This window comes from Bidens hawaiensis, unplaced genomic scaffold (assembly GCF_021521415.1).
Source record: "Bidens hawaiensis isolate Kalapana, Puna unplaced genomic scaffold, B.hawaiensis_p1.1 tig00008041_1, whole genome shotgun sequence".
Lineage (NCBI taxonomy): Eukaryota > Viridiplantae > Streptophyta > Magnoliopsida > Asterales > Asteraceae > Bidens > Bidens hawaiensis.
This window is the reverse complement of record NW_027491565.1, coordinates 804,418-815,143: the sequence shown is the minus strand read 5'-3', so window position 1 is coordinate 815,143 and position 10,726 is coordinate 804,418.

Sequence of the window (10,726 nt, the reverse complement as noted above, 5' to 3'; positions counted from 1 at the left end):
AACAAAATCATTTTTTATGTAACAAAATTGGAGTAAAATATACATTCCCAGGCCACGACACCTATATACCATTACCTTGATAAATAAAGTGACTTTTAACCCGGTCGGCCCATTTGATCCGTTCAAGTTTATTTTTTGTTTCATAGCCATGACGGGTCAAATGAATAATTAATTGATTGAATATTGAATAGATATAACCAATGTTTTAAAAACCAGTATTTTACTTGTATCGGATTGTGCTAAAATATGGTACAACCAGTTGAACCGGGTTATACGGGAAAGTTCAACCGTTTGAATAGTTTACCTTATAATTTTTTATAAATGTAACTTTAATCCAAAAACAACCCAAAACTAAATGATTCCTATAGCAAAAAATAATCCAAAAGTTAATTCGTATTAAAAAAATAATGCAAAACCACTCAATTTACAAAAAATAGTCATAAAGTTTACACGTTTGAATGTTAATTGTTGGGTTAAAAGTAATTTTGAAAAATATACGGGCCGAAAATATCAAAAAATTCTAGGGCTTAAAACCGGTTTGCCGGTAAAAACCGGTATTTTAGACAAAAACCGTCGGTATGATGTTTTAGCAAACCGATCAAAAATACCGGACTCAAAATACTGGCCTACTATGCGAAATCCGGTTTAACCGGTGCAACCGGCCGATTTGAACCGGTTTTTAAAACACTGGATATAACACATGCAGAGAAAAAAATAAATAAATAAATAAACGCTCCATCTTTTAACAAAACTAACAAATATTTTGTTCACTAAAATTATAACTTTTGTATAAAAGTGTGGTTAAAGTATCATGTTGACTTATTTACCCTTATGGTCCATGAAAATCACAATATTTTTTTATCAAAATCTGGTTAAAGTACCATGTTGACTTATTTACAGGATCATGTTGACTTGTATCAACAACATAAATCATAAATTGATGATATATAAGGGGCAGACACATAATTCAAATCCAAAAATAAAATTTTTTTCAAGTTGAAACAATAATCCTGAATTCTACATATTAAAGATCACCCAGTTTCACTACCATTCCATCAATAATAATATCAGGACTCAAACTATGATGTCATTTGATTATATTTCTCTATCTGATTTAGAGGATCCTCTTCCCTTTGCATCTGATTTAATTTTCCAATTATGGGATGATCTCGGTCCGGTCACAATGCCATCGTAGTATTTGGAATCAAGCTTTTTGTTATTCCAATATTTCACAAATTTTGTAAAGAGTTTACGTGCAGACTCCGAAGACAGATCAGAGAAGGAAGTGTCTCTCTCTTCTTTTAGCCAAGTAGCAAATTCATTGTTCTTTAAGAAATAATCGGCATCCGAAAGCTCCTTAAAATTAGATATCTGAACAAACAGACAAAATGATATATTTTCCCCATTACTTATAAAAAGTCAAATCAATAAAACTAAATATTAATAGAATAGAAAAAAAACATGTCAAATGGGTCAAATTCAAAATCGAAAGTAGTTCAAAATTTGTAACAATTATACCTAACACAATTATTTATGAAAAAAAATATTTCAGACCTGGTTAGGTTAGACATGTACCAAAAATACTACCTGTTTGAACCGTTGCCCGACCCATATAGAAATTACCCGTTCTTGTGATGATAAACAGAATCTTGAAATCAAAACTTTGAACAAGACTAACCTCACGACGGTCACGCTTATGGCGTTTATGTCTGTGCTTGTGCTTTTCCTCTGGCTTCCCTTCTGAATTTAAAATATTACGTTTAAGAAACACTAATCAGCTAGTAATTTTGAGCTATGGAACTTGGTTTTCAAAAAAGCACGGGGCGTTAGGTCTCAAAAGCCAGAGCGTAATATGTATTTATATATGAGCCTCCTACATAAGCTAAGTTTGATTGCCCAGATGTGCATGAGTCGCTGCCTCGAGGCCCTGTGGTGTTTCCAAATCGCCTCACGCCTCATACGCACTTTTTCAAGCCAAGTTATCGAGTTCATATATATATATATATACACACAAAAACTTAAGGCATTCATGTAATGGACATAAAAAACAGTAAAAAATGGGTGGTTGTTTCTCATGAAATGGGTCAGAGTTGGTTGACTAAGACAACCCTTTTTTAACGAAACAAATCAGAATGGGTTGGTACTAGTATTTGTCAAATGGGTCAATATGTGGCGTAACTGCTGCAGGGAGACGCGTAACAAGCATTAAACGCATAACCAACGCTGGTTACTCGTGCAAAACACTAAGTTAAGCACATACCCAGGGCCGGTTTTGGGCCTGTGCAGCCGCACAAGGCCCATAACTGGCAGGGGCCCATCAGATTTTAGATAACAGCTTAGCCCAGTCCAACAGTTTATAAACAAACCCACATAAAACTTTTATTATAGGCCTGGCCCAAAATATTGTAAACCCAAAACACATCCTGATCTGGTGTTGGCGGCCGAACAAACACCAACATCATCATCATCATCATCGTACTCAGTATATCCCACCAATAGCAATGCTATGGTAAGGTCTGAGGAGGGTAAGATGTAGACAGCCTTACCTCTATCCCATAGGGATAGAGAGGCTGCTTCCGGTGAGACCCCCGGCTCGATAGTAGTTTTGCATCAAGCCTTGGACATAAGGCACATAGCACTCAATCATCAGGGACACCGGCTGATTGGTGCATGTGCCCTTGTCTTTCGGCTATCAACGCCACCACATGATGCCTGATTAACCTTCCGCCACCTTTAACGTTATTTTCACGAGATTGGTAAAATAACGTCAAAATTAGTGCAATTTTACTTTTGCCCACCCGAGGGTTCACACATATATACTTTATATGCGCGCACCAACAGTTTCCAAAAAATAAAAAAGTTGGCGTTGTTTCCATAAATCATCAAGTTATTTATATTTTAATCAATCTTTTCAAAACTCAACAATGCATGGCTTTTGATTTTATGTATTAGTGATCATTCGCTTATGTATTTGGGTCATAATAACAAATTCCTTTGAGTTATTACGTTTGAATTTTAGCTTAATGTCGCGAGACGTGATATGCTCGCATAGCGCATCATGCACCATAATTTGTTTTTAGTAAAAGCATCGGAGCGCATCACACAATTTAAAACCAAAAACTGGGGCCCACTTATTTTCTCGCACAGGGTCTATGAAAATGCATACGCATTCTCGGGGATGGCCCTGCACATACCCAGGGCCGGCCCGTATGTAGAAGAAGCCCAAGCTAAGGCTTTGGGCCTCCAAGTTTTTGAGGCCTCAATTTTTAAAATATCTATCTTTATTATTAATATATAAATATAATTTAAATATAAAACTAAGTTTGGCTGCTCTAGTTCACTGGTAAAGTTCCATGCTTGTGTTGTGGGGGACCTACTATCGAATCCCATCTTCACTATAAAAAGTTTCTTTTTCTTTTATATTTTTTTATCTTACCATGAGGGGTAGAAAACTAGAAATAGTAAGTGCCTGTAATCCAAAATTAAAGAGATCCAATATTTTCTTGTGTTCTAATTGCAATTGTTTTTTCTTTCTTTCAAAATAAAGGATTATAAAGCATTTCAAGTCATTTTTTTATAATAACTTAAGCATACATAATATATAGTTTTCAATTGTAATAAAAAAATGTTTCGACACTAGAAGCTAAAATGCAATGTCTATTTCTCTTAAAACTAAGATGATATATGAACATTATAATTGTAAATGCCTATGTTGAAAATGTCCAATGTCTATGATGTTGTGCACAAGATGTTTTTGAATATCGTCCAATCAAGTTACCTTAATGTCGTGTTTCAACAAATTTATATTTTGGTTGGTTTCTTTTAAGAAACGAATCTAGAGAAATGAAAATGAATCGTTTTTATATGTAACGTATTTATTTTATTAACTGTGAAGCAGAATGAATAAAACAAATGAAAATTACAATACCAATTTTTTTATTTTTGTAAAAGGCCTCAAATTTTTTATTCGTTTTGGGCCACCAAAATGGTTGGGCCGCCACCGCACATACCAGTACCAAAATGTGCATACCGAGCATTTAAACACACCAAACCGGTGCCAAAAAAACCTGTTCCAATCAGAACAGGATCTAGCCCAAAACCAAATTAACACTTTCCCAAATCGCCCGTGACCCGTTTGCGGGTCCTAACAAACCACAAGTTAGGATTAAGGTAAGGAATTGTTGCGGGAATAATAATGAGAAAGGTACAAATTTTTTAATTACATAAACCTAAACCTAAAGCTAAAGGATGGATATGTTTACTTACCCTGAATAGTAGATGGTTTGTGTTTCCTGTCTTTGTGTTTATTTGTTTCTGTACAAGTTTTATGCCTTTTGTTCATCTCTTCTTCCTCATCTAGAGAGAGATTGAGTGAATTAGATTAATATTTGAACTGAATAATAATAATAATAATACCTAAGGATGTATGTATATGTATGTATGAGAAAGAGAAGATAAATAGCAACGTACCTCCTTCTGGAGCCGGAGATCTCTTCTTTCTCGACTTCCGATCGCCTCCCATTCACTCGTTCGTTCGTCCAAACTAAATCGCACGCCGCACCACTACCGTTTATTCTTATTCGTCTCACTACACCCGCATAAACGGCCCGATTATCGTATTTAGTTTGAGGTCCGTGTAATACAAACAGCAGTTTTTTAAAATATAATATTTAATAAATAATCGTGATACAATAAACAATAAACACTATTAATCCAGTCTTTGTACAATGGTATTTAAAACAATTTTAAAGTAAAAGATAATTATAAATGTCAAATGTTTGAAAAAAATAGAAAGTAATTATTAAATTAACAAATTTTGAAACATAAATTTTAAGAATAGTATTATTAACTATTATAAATTTGTTAAAAATGAAAAGATTTAATGTAGGAGTGACAAGTGGCAAAACTTGTATTCTTTTATTAGAGAGTATAGATAATAATAATAATAATAATAATAATAATAATAATAATAATAATAATAATAATAAACAAACATTTCAGAATTAGGGGCGTTCAAAAATGGACATCCGAAGTTTCGGATATCCAAACATTTTGGATAGTGAATTTCACTATAAGAATTCGTAGGATATCCGAAATTTGGAAAAAAAACTGTTCCAAATTAAAATTTGTTAGTGCATTGTTTTGGTCGTCTCGGTCTTTGTATTTATTGTAAATTATTTATATTAATGTAAAAGGGCATTTTGGTCTTTTCACCAGTCCATACGTTATGTATATGTGTTCATTCATTTAGGATGTTTGAACGAATGAACTCATACGCTAAATGGCCATTCGTTCTGGATGTTTAACGAATGAACCAAATCGTTATGGAATGTTAACGAATGAGATATAGCGAATGAGTCATTCGTTATACTATTAAGTTAATGTAGGGATTGAAGACGAATGAGTCACATTCGCTATGACATGTATAACGAATGGACTCCGTCTTCTATATATAGATGTATCATGAATGCTAATTTAACAAATGTGTTGATAATTATTTACGTGTGTCGTTACTCTGCTGAATTTCCCTCTTAACCCACACATACACTTCGTTCACTCACCTTTAACATATCAAGAACTAGATCCGTATGTATAATGATATGAATTGATTATTGATTCGCATTTGTTCAATCAAGCTCTCTCAAGTGGTATCAGAGCTGAGCGTTTGATTGTTAAGGTGATTTACTTGTTAATTAGGATTAATTAGTGAGAATTCATTGACTAATTGTACTACTTTGTGTTTTGAAAGTGTGACTATCGATTTTGATTCAAATATTGCTAAGTAATGGATATTTGAGACCTAATCGATTATAATCCAGTTCGTAATCAGATCCATAAGGTTCGTGTTGGTTTAATTGTGTTATTGTTGATTAATTGAGAAGGAATTGGTAATGTATAAAACAGATGTTTCTATTTGAGGTTTAAACGGATTTCGGACAAGTTTGGTTCATATTTGAAGTTTTGGATGTTTTAGGGTTTGTTCACGGAGATTTTACGAGTTGATTAAGCTATAATTTGTTAAAATTGGTAGTGATACGGGCGAGTAATCCATTGGTACTTGTTGTTTGGATTCAAGTCTTGATATGAAAGTTGAAGACTGGAAATTGTGTTTCAAGATTTGAAGATTCCATTTGTTATACTGTAGCTGCTATTCGTTATCAAACCATAACCGTTTATTGACACGTGACACCATAAACGATGGCCGACAACATCAGACACAAACTGACACGATTCAGGTGCTATACGACCGTATAGCTCTATACGAGCCGTATAGGAAAAAAAATGGTGTGTGAGGATCATAGGTGGTGTGGGAGGATCCTATGCATAATAAAAAAACATAATGATACGTGACAACTAAATTCAAATAAGAATAAAAAAAGGTTACATAAAGAAATCATATAAAGTGTGTTTGTTGGAATCTTTGAAACATCAAGGGCGATATGATTCATACGACAGCCATGAACACTATTACTCGTTTATTAGCTGCTTCAATTGTTGTTCTTCCTTCACTCATAATCTCACTATACATCCACAACACCCAACATAGTTACTTACTTAATCTATCACTTCAATTTCTCATTTTCGATTTATTATAATTATATACAAATTAATATACTACAGGAATCGTTGCTGACGTATTTGAAAAGGTCAATATGTCAATAAACATTTTTCCAATTCAATCCCAAACATGCTATTAAAATACATGTCTGAATATATATAAATATAAATACAGTGAAGATGAATATATATAGACATTGTCAAGAAACTAGATTTGTTCAAATGTTATTGCGATAAACACCATAATGCACCGCCTACAAATCTCAAAATGATGAATCTGATGAACATTCTTAAATCAAATTGGATGAAACCCTAGAAAATATATCGAACCAAAATAAAAATAAAAAAAAATAAAAATTACTATATACGTGATAGCCGAAAATCCAGAGTCTTGTGTCATGTAATTGAATCTCATGGGCCAGACCTTGAGAGGCCCAAACGTGTGGTTAAAGTATTTGGTTCACTAAAATCAGAATATTTGTATAAAAGTGTGGTTAAAGTATCATGTTGACTTATTGACCTTTATGGTCCATGAAAATCACAATATTTTTATTAAAATCTGGTTAAAGTACCATGTTGACTTATTTACAGGATCATGTTGACTTGTATCAACAACATAAATCATAAATTGATGATATATAAGAGGCACACACATAATTCAAATCCGAAATAAATTTTTCGAACCGTACCAAAAACAGTGAATAAACAAAGATCTCCACTTAAGACTATTTGTTTTCATTGGACCTCCTTAAAAAAAACTTAATGACGTTAAGTTTTTTCCAAATTTCAAACTATACCGTGAAGCATAGCAGCAGTCTACGGTGATTTATAACTCACTTAAGGTACCATCTCCTGCTTCCAATAACGCAGCTGCATACATATCCCCCGACATGCTAACATCTTTAAACTCAACGTGGTCTTCCACCATAGGTTCTGGTTTCTGTTCCTGTTTCAATCTAATGCAAGTATGCAACAGTGTGGTTATATAACTATATAAGGGCATTGTAACTGTGAAAGCTTTGGTAAACTAAGATGCAATTTATAAAACACACACATGATCCATTTGTATTTTCAAAAGGATATTCAATACAAGTTAAAAGGTATATAATTGTATTTTTGAGTAATAAACAGAAATTTAATATAGGAGTTTAGGCTCATCAAATTAAGAAAACCAATAAACAAACAGAAGATGATCAAAACGTTACTGACATGATATATGGCAGGGGTGTGCATAAAACTAAAATAACCGACCCATGATCAAATTAACCAATGAAACTGAACCATACCATAAACTCGTAGGTCAGTTTAATGATTTATAAAAAACCAATGGGTCGGTTATGGTTAACAAGGTTTCCATACCCGCTAAACCAAACCGATTACACACACACATGTGTGTGTGTATTTTAATGTTATTAGCCATAACTAATATTATTATTAGCCATAACTAGCAAACAGATCTTTAACAATAAATTTATCATTTAAAAGCCTATTTGTTCTTACTTCTTTTTCCGCGTCAGCTTCATGATGCGGCGGATATCATCCAGGAATTTAAACGCATTATAATCAGCCCCAACTTTCCTGTAAGCCGCTACATCGTAAACCATAGCAGCAAGCTCCGGTGTCTCATATCTCATCAGATATACATTATCTTTCAATGCCAAAAATGTAGCTACATACATATTATGCAACGCAGAGACACCTTTATACTCAACATTGTGTACCACCAGACGGCTTTGTTCCTGTTTGAAGCTGATGCAACAATGTGGTTGGTTATATAGGGTCATTGTAACAGTGAAGGCTATGATAAAATACATTCAATACAAGTTATAGCATATAATTGTATTTTTGAGTAATAAGCTGAAATTTTATATAGGAGTTTAAGCTCGCTCATTAAACAAATTAACCTGATCAAACAAGTGTTGTGCATAGGGCTAGCAATTTATACACGAGACACGAATACACGACACGTACCTACACGACTTTAACATGTAACAGGTAAGGCCTTAACATGTTTCGTGTACTAAACATGTAAAATACATGTTTACCTGTTAAGTACCTGGTTAGATTTTTATAATTAAATATATATATATAAATATAAGATCTTAAACCCTAAATTTCAAAAACATTCTCACTCTCTGTTTCTCAACCGTCATAAGTCACCACTCATGAATATTCCCTCTTCGTCTTTTGTTTCACTAAACATGTTATCAAATATGTGTTTCTAAATAGCTCTTATCATGAGTTTTCGTGTCGTATACAGGTACACACAATTCGTGTTCGTGTCTTATCGTGTACGGGTATACACGATATACCAGCCCTAGTTGTGCATGATTGAAACGAGCAAAATAATGAACAAACCGGAAAGTAAATATTATTTAAAAGCCTATTTGTTCGACGGTTCTACCTCGTCTTTTTCCGGGTCAGAATCATGATGTCTCGGATCCTACCCGGAAAATCAAAGGCGTCATAATCAGCCTTGTAAATCTTGTAAGCCGCTACATCGTGAACAAAAGAATGAGTTCAATGACAACCAAAACACTCGGGCGGTATTTCTTGGTCAAGAATTCGCTAATTTATGTCTTGATAATTTTTCTTCTATGGCAGATTATTGTGAGCACGCCAAACATCTGGCTGACCAACTTGCAAGTGTGGGTGCCCCTGTTGAAGACCGCATCCTTGTTCTTAAGGTATTAACCGGCCTCACTGAGCAATATGAGAGTATCTCCACGGTCCTTCAAAACCGTGAGCCACTACCATCGTTTTCTGAGGTTCGGTCCCGCTTGACGTTTGAAGAAAGCAAAAAGAAATGACAGGTTACTCGGAACTCTCGATCGGCCTCCACCGCTCTTCATACAACCACCACAACTAACCCACGCACCACACCCCAACAAGCCTACTCTACTGCTGACTCAAACCGAAGCCAGAACAGGCCCAATTCCCGTCGTGGACGTGGAAGAGGGCGGCCCAATAACACCCAAAACAGGCCCAACACCACTGCCTCATCTAACCCGAGCCACCCCTATATTGTTTTTCCGAGTAACTGGACTGCATCTCAATGGGCCGCCTTACTAAAGAACAATCCCACCACATCTAACAACTCGGCACACCCACCTTGCCCATACCCGTCTCGGCCCAACTCGCAAATTTCACAGGGAATCCTTGGCCCTCGCCCTGATCAGGCTCACCTCACAGGGTACTCTCCAACAGATATTGAACAGGCCCTTTATTCTCTGGCTCTCAACCCACCGGACCATGGGGTAATGGATACTGGCGCCTCCTCTCACTCTGCAAATGAGCAAGGTATATACTCTCCGTCTACTTTTAATACTTGCACTAACAAATATATTATTGTTGGAAATGGCATGACCATACCCGTAGTGGCCCAAGGCAACCAAGTCCTCCCACCACCATACCCTCCCTCAAGCTTAACAATGTCCTTTTTGCCCCTAATTTAATTAAAAACCTAATTTCTGTGCGTCGCCTTACCACCGATAATTAATTTGGTTTCTATTGAATTTGACCCATTTGGCTTTCTTGTGAAGGATCTCAAAACACGGGCTCCTATCCTACGATGCAATAGCACAGGCGATCTATATCCCTTGACTCAACCACTCCCCCTCAAGACCACTCAACCTTCTTCTTTTGTTGCTGTTTCTCAAGATCGCTGGCATCAACGCTTGGGACATCCTGGAGACAATCTACTCAACGCCTTGAAATTGTCTTCATTTATTGATTATGGAAAACTTAATAAGTCACTTGTCAATCGTGTGATTTTGGCAAAAGTGTTAAACTGCCGTTTTATGATTCTATTAATTACACTTGTTTTGCATTTGACATTGTTCACAGTGATTTATGGACCTCTCCTATACTTAGTACGGGAGGCCACAAATATTATATTTTGTTTCTGGATGATTTTACTATTTTCTTGTGGACTTTCCCCTTATCAAATAAATCTCAAGTCTTTCAAACCTTCACCACTCTTCACAACCACATCAACACTCAATTTAAAAGTAAAATCAAACAATTTCAATGTGACAATGGAACCGAATATGCAAATCAAAACTTTTACAATTTTTGTAATCATAACGGCATGCAATTTCGTTTTTCATGTCCCTACACCTCGTCTCAAAATGGTAAAGCGGAACGCAAAATCCGCACCATTAACATC